This window comes from Schistocerca serialis, chromosome 2, assembly GCF_023864345.2.
Source record: "Schistocerca serialis cubense isolate TAMUIC-IGC-003099 chromosome 2, iqSchSeri2.2, whole genome shotgun sequence".
Taxonomy (NCBI): Eukaryota; Metazoa; Arthropoda; class Insecta; order Orthoptera; family Acrididae; genus Schistocerca; species Schistocerca serialis.
Window position 1 is genome coordinate 1,096,994,795 of NC_064639.1, and position 10,216 is coordinate 1,097,005,010.

A 10,216-nucleotide genomic window follows, 5' to 3' on the forward strand; every position below is an offset into this window, starting at 1 on the left:
AAACTAGTACATAAATCTGTTACAGAAAAGTGTCTATTTCGAGAGGTGAACATTTAAATCATTTTTGTGGAATTTTGCATTACTGCACAGAAACTGTTCCATTTCGTAAAGTATTGTCCTTGGAATATGCAGAAAAGTTCGTAATGCATAACGTTCAATTTGTCACCTTTTCTCTATCCAAAAGATGCACAACAGCACAAACAGCCTGTGGTATACATTAAAGTAGTGTGATAGCAGCTGACATGTAGGCCAGTTCCGAACGCATACAGTGTTTACGAACGGCTATAACAATTTGATGTGTTTGACCAATGAAGCACACCCATGTAGTTTTCACACTTCCACGTTATTCGTTGGCTAAAGACAGTAAAAATAATTGTTCCAGGCGTACATTTCACAGAAGTTACATTGTAGTGTGAGTTTGTAGCGCAACCATTATTGTCACACTTCTGAGACAGAGTTTTTGTTTATTCTGGGGCAGTTCGCATCTGCATCTACATCGAAATCTACATCTACACTTCGCAACCCACCTTACGGTCTTTTATCGAAGAATACCTCTAACACCGCTATCAGTTCCCCCTTCCATGTTTCATTAATGGGATGAATGACTATCAGTGAACAGTCGTTGTTGTTGTTATAGTCTTCAGTCCTGAGACTGGTTTGATGCAGCTCTCCGTGCTACTCTATCCTGTGCAAGCTTCTTCATCTCCCAGTACCTACTGCAACCTACGTTCTTCTGAATCTGCTTAGTGTATTCATCTCTTGGTCTCCCTCTACGATTTTTACCCTCCACGCTGCCCTCCAATACTAAATTGGTGATCCCTTGATGCCTCAACACATGTCCTACCAACCGACCCCTTCTTCTAGTCAAGTTGTGCCACAAACTTCTCTTCTCCCCAATCCTATTCAAAACTTCCTCATTAGTTATGTGATGTACCCACCTAATCTTCAGCATTCTTCTGTAGCACCACATTTCAAAAGCTTCTATTCTCTTCTTGTCCAAACTATTTATCGTTCATGTTTCACTTCCATACATGGCTACACTCCATACAAATACTTTCAGAAATGACTTCCTGACACTTAAATCTATACTCGATGTTAACAAATTTCTCTTCTTCAGAAACGCTTTCCTTGCCATTGCCACTCTACATTTTATATCCTCACTACTTCGACCTTCATCAGTTATTTTGCTCCCCAAATAGCAAAACTCCTTTACTACTTTAAGTGTCTCATTTCTTAATCTAATTCCCTCAGCATCACCCGACTTAATTCGACTACATTCCATTATCCTTGTTTTGTTTGTTGATGTTCATCTTATATCCTCCTTTCAAGACACTATCCATTCCATTCAACTGCTCTTCGAAGTCCTTTGCTGTCTCTGACAGAATTACAATGTCATCGGCGAACCTCAAAGTGTTTATTTCTTCTCCACGGACTTTAATACCTATTTCGAATTTTTCTTTTGTTTCCTTCACTGCTTGCTCAATATACAGATTGAATAACATCGGTGAGAGACTACAACCCTGTCTCACTCCCTTCCCAACCACGTTTCTGTACAAATTGTAAATAGCCTTTCGCTCCCTGTATTTTACCCCTGCCACCTTCAGAATTTGAAAGAGCGTATTCCAGTCGACATTGTCAAAAGCTTTCTCTAAATCTACGAATGCTAGAAACGTAGTTTTGCCTTTCCTTAATCTAGCTTCTAAGATAAGTCGTATGGTCAGTATTGCCTCACGTGTTCCAACATTTCTACGGAATCCAAACTGATCTTCCCCGAGGTCGGCTTCTACTAGTTTTTCCATTCGTCTGTACAGAATCCGTGTTAGTATTTTGTAGATGTGACTTATTAAACTGATAGTTCGGTAATTTTCACATTTGTCAACACCTGCTTTCTTTGGGATTGGAATTATTATATTCTTCTTGAAGTCTGAGGGTATTTCGCCTGTTTCATACACCTTGCTCACCAGATGGCAGAGTTTCGTCAGGACTGGCTCTCCCAAGGCTGTCATTAGTTGTAATGGAATGTTGTCTACTCCCGGGGCCTTGTTTCGACTCAGGTCTTTCAGTGCTGTGTCAAACTCTTCACACAGTATTATATATCCCATTTCATCTTCATCTACATCTTCTTCCATTTCCATAATATTGTCCTCAAGTACATCGCCCTTGTGTAGACCCTCTGTATACTCCTTCCACCTTTTTGCTTTCCCTTCTTTGCTTAGAATTGGGTTTCCATCTGAGCTCTTGATATTCATACAAGTGCTTCTCTTTTCTCTGAAGGTCTCTTTAATTTTCCTGTAGGCTGTATCTATCTCACCCCTAGTGAGATAAGCCTCTACATCCTTACATTTGTCACTATCCATGCCTGCTTAGCCATTTTGCACTTCCTGTCGATCTCATTTTTGAGACGTTTGTATTCCTTTTTGCCTGCTTAATTTACTGCATTTTTATATTTTCTCCTTTCATCAATTAAATTCAGTATTTCTTCAGTCACCCAAGGATTTCTACTAGCCCTCGTCTTCTTACCTACTTGATCCTCTGTTGCCTTCACTACTTCATCCCTCAAAGCTACCCATTCTTCTTCTACTGTTGTGGTCATTTCGCAAGACATGTGTAGGAAGAAGTAATACGTGCATCAACGCTTTCTGAAACGCTGTCGCAGGAAATTTCAACAGTAAACCTCTACATGGTGCAGAACACCTCTCTTGTAGTGTCTGCCACTGTAGTTTCTTCAGCATCTCCGTAAGGTCATCTGCACTCGGGACGACTGAAAAGGAACGCAACGGGCAGGCGATCTAAATCGGCAACTGGTTGGCGACTGGCTGGCAACGCTATTCCGCACATGGCACAACTCTGAAATAAGAAAATGCAGTTGCCGTGTGCGAACGAGGAGAAGGAGTATTGTTTGTTGCACCCGAACATCTTACAGTGCCACTCAGCATGTCGAATATAGATTCAAGCTCAGAGAAAGATGTGGTTCTCTTTTATTATTACACATTAATGATAAAACGGAGAACATTCTGGATTCATTCAAACTGCAGCCTGTATGTAGCAGCCAAGGATTTGCAACAGATAGATTCGAAATCGATAGCTTTTTTTTAGTACGACTAAACAGTTCTACAGTGATTTGCCACAGTTGATTTCTTCCGCCATCGATTAGAGTAGATGTACTTTTCGTTCCAACAGATTCATTATCAGAAGATCCTACAGGATGTCCGAAAAAACAAGAATACAGAATAATTGTTTACATAGAAAAAGAAATATTATAATGTATCGTTCCCACAGATCCCAAGTTAAATGGACCTCCTGGATGCGGAATAAGCCGAAAATGCTTTAACATATTTTCTTTTAAAAATAACTTGCCACAAAACACGCAAATGTTCAATACAAAATCATTTTATAACACTTACTTATAATGATCACATTACTTAGTGTACCGACTTTGTGTAGAAGTGAGATTGTACTAAAAATGGTTCAAATGACTCTGAGCACTATGGGACTTAACTGCTGAGGTCATCAGTCCTCTAGAACTTAGGACTACTTAAACCTAACTAACGTAAGGACATCACACACATCCATGCCCGAGGCTGGATTCGAACCTGCGACCGTAGCGGTCGTGCGGTTCCAGACTGAAATGCCCAGAACCGTTCGGCCACATCGGCCGGCAGACTGTACTGATACCCGCAGTATCTGATATTATTAGTAACTTGTTCACATCGGTTAGTTCTACCAAGAATTTTGTCTGAGGAGTAGGAATCGACCACCACGAAATACTTCCGGTTCCTCTTAAATTGAACTTTATTAGTACTTTAACATTTAATGGATGTGTAATACAGCGTTATTTGTATTTTGAAAACCCGCATGTCTTCATATCTATAGACATGGAAATGCAATGATGGTGGTTTGTGTTGGTACATTATTTTTATGTCAACACCATTGTGTTGACACATGTAGGAGATTTGTGGCTTTTTTGTCGTTTTCTCGCAGTTTTAACTGTTCGGCTATAACTGACAATGTAATTTTACAGAACGATGCAGAGTGCTAGTCGCTCAAGAGAATACTCCCTGTATGATTCACATTTTTTTTTTTTTTGTGCTTTTGCGACCAGTGACGCACCGGAAATTTCATTTTAAACACTAAATGTAGGTAAACGTCATATGAATTTTTGTCCCACTCCACATCGCTCTTTATCTGTCAAATGCTTCCTTCAGTGACCTGGAAACTTGCAACTAAAATAAAATTGAATGTTTTTCCACTTTCGATAGAAAACTGGGTATTCGTAACCTGCTAGTCCATCATCAAATTAAACTAGTAGAGAGCTGTGGTCGAGATCACGACGCACCTCGGATCGCTGGAAACTGGTTGGCAACGCCGCGTTGCAGGCGAGTTTCTGGTGAGTCGCCTTGCAGTCGCGCTGCCTACGGAGCCCTGTTCAGTTACACAGGTAGTGATTCGCAATCGACGGCTTACCAGCTAGCGTCGGCAATGAGTTTCATTTGAGCCGCTCCGTGTGCATAGGGCGTAACGCTCTCGCGCCGACTAAATGATCACATAACGAAAGGCGCCGCTCTTTATTGTATCTGCTCTGTCTCTTCTGTTAATCTAATGTAGTAAGAGTTCCAGACTGAGTCGGACGAACAGGTGTTTTGTGCGCCACTTCTTTCTTGGAGGAATTACATTTCCTTAAGAGTCATGCTATGAATTACATGTAGAGTCAACTGGCAGTCTCTGAGCCGATCATGAACCCTCTGCACTTCCCTACAGTCTCCTGGTGCTCTTATAGACAACAGTAGCACTTGAAGAACAGTCTCATGGAGCTTTCGACGTTATCCACTATCTCATTTAAACGTATTGTAAACCGTAACGATCCTGTCAGTTTCCTTGAAGTACTGCACTCCTGAAATTACCCTTACATCTGTTGACTTTGTTTCATTAAGAGCGACTTATAGAGTTCTTTTTGCAAGGTAGTTCTGAATGCAGTCACGAATCTGGCCCGATAGTGAGTAAGCACGTTTGTTTGTTTGTTTCACTAAACGATAGTGCAGGAATGCATCCAACGGCTGCCTGATATACCAACGGCCATGTGCTTCGACAGAAGCATTAAACGATTTGCTGAAAAAGTCGAAATCGGTAACGGCGCTTTAAGATCAATTCGCACTGGCTGTCACGTCACGTTCCGTCCAAATATTCTTCAATGCATTTCAAATGGCAACATCGACACTGGCCGTCATGTCACGTCACGTAACATCACGCCGCCGTCAAGGTTTCTTGGGGAGAAAGTTGTTACTGCTGACGTCATTGCCCGTTGTTGATCACGTGACTCCGAAGCTCATTTCCTCCCGAAACACGATCATGCGCTTATCTTGTTACTTCGCTTCGTCGTGCTTTTCGTGGTTGATATCATTTGTGTTTCTAAGTCTTTGTTTTGTCGTTCTTGTTATTTGTTACAAACTGTTTCGTTTCGTTATTACTTTTCTTAAAATTGCTAGTGAATGAGGAAATGTCAATTGAAGCAGTGAGGCGGCAGTCTGAATTGTATGATATGAACGTACTAAATTACTTACCCTCTACTACATTTATAAAGTGGATTTTTACACTTGCCGGTATCCTGTTTAATATTTTACGATGAAACAGACTGCAATATGGCTGCAGCTTGAAGTGAAAAGGTATTGGGGGTAGAATTATATTGATTAATAAGTGGAATTTATTTGTATATTGTCACACATTTGGCCGGCCGTTGTGGCCGAGCGGTTCTAGGCGCTTCAGTCCGGAACCGCGCTGCTGCTACGGTCGCAGATTCGAATTCTGCCTCGGGCATGGATGTGTGTGATGTCCTTAGGTTAGTTAGGTTTAAGTAGTTCTAAGTCGGGACTCATGACCTCAGATGTTAAGTCCCATAGTGCTTAGAGCCATTTGTTTTGTCACTAATTTGTAATGTTTGAAAAAGGAATGGCGTGGAACCTTAAGACACTCCAACGGTGGCAAAATGCTTTCTTTGAAGCATACATCAAGCAATGTATTATAGTCGTTTTTTTAATTTGTGTTTTTGGCACGCTTATTTGCTGTTAGGCAGCTTACTGGATTTTCTGTCAAACAGTGGTCAATATTTATGTGCAGTCACCAAATAATCCCACTTACGCTACTAAAAAAGCCAAATACGAGATGTATAGAAAACCTATAACCCTTCAAGGGAAATGTATTGAGGGAGATATGACTATTGCACCAAAATGTACACAGGAATGGCAACTAAAACAAACCAATTTTTTCGCAGAGTATGAAGGGAGCTCGTAACACTGCGTTCCTTTTAGTAATTCTGGGCCGCGCGGAGTGGCATGGGTCTGTGTGTTGTTCTTAGCATAAGTTAGAGTAGGTCTAGGGACCGATGAGCTCAGCAGTTTGGTCCCTTAGGAATTCACACACATTTGAAAATTTGAGCAACTCTAGGCTCAGTTTGACGTGTCAAATGAAAAGATTGGTGCTTCGAATTTCTAAAATATTTATAAAACGCAGAATCCTCTTTCTCGAGCTCTTTCGAAAGGTGAAATTCCTCTTCCGTAGCAAGTATGACATTTTCCGAACCCACATTCATTTTTCAGTCTTCCTCCTCTAATATCCAAGCTATCTCTATCTTTCGACTCTGGGAAATGTCAGTTTCGTACAAATATAGACTCCACCATCCATGTCCGTAAGCTACAGCGTTTTGTATGTGCACTTCGCTCGTAAAAACAGTTGAGAATCATCTTGCGAAGACGCAATTACAGCGAGAAACCAATTGAGGACAGATATGCGATTTGAGGTCACGTGACTTGAATATTAACTTGACGTGTCGTGACGTGATGTGGCGTACAGTGTGAGTACACCCTGAAGCGACGCTGCCGTGATGTGGCGGTCCGTGACGGCCAGCGTGAATTGGCCGTTACCAGTAAACGTGCTGGCGTCAACTAAGAACATTTGTCAAAAAAAATAGCCTTGTGGGAACTTCCGGTAAATAGTAATCAATCTGCGCTGAGTCTGAGTTTGACAGAGGAAGACTGCACTGTAGTTCCTTCTCTAGCCGTGGCCGAGCGGTTCTAGGCGCTTCAGTCTGGAACCGCGCTACCGCTACGGTCGCAGGTTCGAATCCTGCCTCGGGCATGGATGTGTGTGATGTCCTTAGGTTAGTTAGGTTTAAGTAGTTCTAAGTTCTAGGGGACTGATGACCTCAGATGTTAAGTCTCATAGTGCTCAGAGCCATTTGAACCTTCTCTAGACTGTCGCACAGATGACAAAATGGTAGATATCGAAATAGACGACAGAGGGATAGAGAAACAAAGGCCGCTGGACCTGATGGGATACCAGTTCGATTTTACACAGAGTACGTGAAAGAACTTGCCCCCCCCCCCCCCCACCCTCTTCAATCAACCCTATCTGGTACGGATCCCACACCGTAGGTCTCTAGAAGAGCGTAGCGTTCCAAAGGATTGGAAAAGGGCACACGTCATCCCCGTTTTCAAGAAGGGACGTCGAACAGATGTGCACAACTATACACCTATATCTCTAACGTCGATCAGTTGTACAATTTTGGAACACGTATTATGTTCGAGTATAATGACTTTTCTGGAGACCAGAAATCTACTCTGTAGGAATCAGCATGGGTTTCGGAAAAGACGGTCGTGTGAAACCCCAGCTCGCGCTATTCGTCCACGAGACTCAGAGGGCCATAGACACTGGTTCACAGGTACATGCCGTGTTTCTTGACTTCCGCAAGGCGTTCGATACAGTTCCCCACAGTCGTTTAATGAACAAAGTAAGAGCATATGGACTATCAGACCAACTGTGTGATTGGATTGGAGAGTTCCTAGATAACAGAACGCAGCATGTCATTCTCAATGGAGAGACGTCTTCCGAAGTAAGAGTGATTTCAGGTGTGCCGCAGGGGAGTGTCGTAGGACCGTTGCTATTCACAATATATATAAATGACCTTGTGGATAACATCGGAAGTTCACTGAGGCTTTTTGCGGATGATGCTGTAGTATATAGAGAGGTTGTAACAATGGAAAATTGTACTGAAATGCAGGAGGATCTGCAATCTCAGTGTAGACAAGTGCAATGTGCTGTGAATACATAGAAAGAAAGGTCATTTATCTTTTAGCTACAATATAGCAGGTCAGCAAGTTGAAGCAGTTAATTCCATAAATTATCTGGGAGTACGCATTAGGAGTGATTTAAAATGGAGTGACCACATAAAATTAAACGTCGGTAAAGCAGATGCCACACTGAGATTCATTGGAAGAATCCTAAGGAAATGCAGTCCGAAAACAAAGGAAGTAGGTTACAGTACGCTTGTTAGCCCGCTGCTTGAATACTGCTCAGCATCATTTAGTAATCGCGAAAGCGTTTCGGAGATGAGAGATAAACTCCAGTGGAAGACTCTGTAGGAGAGACGCTCCGTAGCTCGGTACGGGCTTTTGTAGGAGGTTCGAGAACATACCTTCACCGAAGCAATATATTGCTCCCTCCTACGTATATCTCGCGAAGAGACCATGAGGGTAAAATCAGAGAGATTAGAGCCCAGACAGAAGCATACCGACAATCCTTCTTTCCACGAACAATACGAGACTGGAATAGAACGGAGATGCGACAGAGGTACTCAAGGTACCCTCCGCCACACACCGTCAGGTGGCTTGCGGAGTATGGATGTAGATGTAGATGTAAATGACAAAGTGACGAAGAGTGGAAGACAGAGACGCGTCTTCAGTGGCAGAGTGTGCTGCGGCGGGCGGAACACGCGCGGTGCGTGGTGCGTGGCGCGCAGTCTGCCCCCGCGGCCGCCCCCAACCGGCTTTCTCCGGCCGTCGGTGGCGCTGGCGCGGCCGGCGGGCCGTGAAAGTGCTATCGGGAGGCGGTGTCGTAACCGAGGAGGCGCCCGGCCCACCCACTGTTTAGTCACGCCTGTTGTCGGCTCGGCCCGCTTGTGAAACGGATCGAGTCTACCTTCGGCTCGGATTTCTCTACATGGTGCGACGGGCCGTCCTCACAAGCTCCTCCTAGGCCTCGTAGCTTGCGACGGCAGCGCGTTCGTGGGTAGAGCGGTAGCACTAAACAGTAGAAGCGCCGTGGTCTCAGAGGGGAACCTTACCGATTTCTCTCCCCTCTTCGATTCCATTCGTTCTTACAGACCTTCTACATCTACATTTATACTCCGCAAGCCACCCAACGGTGTGTGGCGGAGGGCACTTTACGTGCCACTGTCATTACCTCCCTTTTCTGTTCCAGTCGCGTATGGTTCGCGGGAAGAACGACTGCCGGAAAGCCTCCGTGCGCGCTCGAATCTCTCTAATTTTACATTCGTGATCTCCTCGGGAGGTATAAGTAGGGGGAAGCAATATATTCGATACCTCATCCAGAAACGCACCCTCTCGAAACCTGGACAGCAAGCTACACCGCGATGCAGAGCGCCTCTCTTGCAGACTCTGCCACTTGAGTTTGCTAAACATCTCCGTAACGCTATCACGCTTACCAAATAACCCTGTGACGAAACGCGCCGCTCTTCTATGGATCTTTTCTATCTCCTCTGTCAACCCGACCAGGTACGGAGCCCACACTGATGAGCAATACTCAAGTATAGGTCGAACGAGTGTTTTGTAAGCCACCTTCTTTGTTGATGGACTACATCTCAACCTGGCACCTGCCTTACCAACAATTAATTTAATGTGATCATTCCACTTCAAATCGTTCCGTACGCGTACTGCTACCAGTGTCTGTTCCGCTATCATATAATTATACAATAAAGGATCCTTCTTTCTATGTATTCACAATACATTGCATTTGTCTATGTTAAGGGTCAGTTGCCACTCCCTGCACCAAGTGCCTATCCGCTGCAGATCTTCCTGCATTTCGCCACAGTTTTCTAATATTGCAACTTCTCTGTATACTACAGGTCTGTATACTTCAAGGTCGGTGCCCGATCATAGCTTTCCCAAAGCGGAACGATGCACTTCTATAAAATAATTAAAAAATCGACTCTGAAGTTTCCCAAGCGCCATTAAATACGAGGCATGTTTTTTTAAGTAAGTACCGTTTTGAAATTAAAAAAGACGTGCAAAGATATCTTAATAATTTTATTTTTACATGAAAGCCTGTACCTTAATCTACGCACTGACGCCATTACAGTCTGATTCTTCCTTGTTTACGTTGTCTACTGACTGGAATACTCTCTTTCATATTCTGAAGGTGGCAGGGG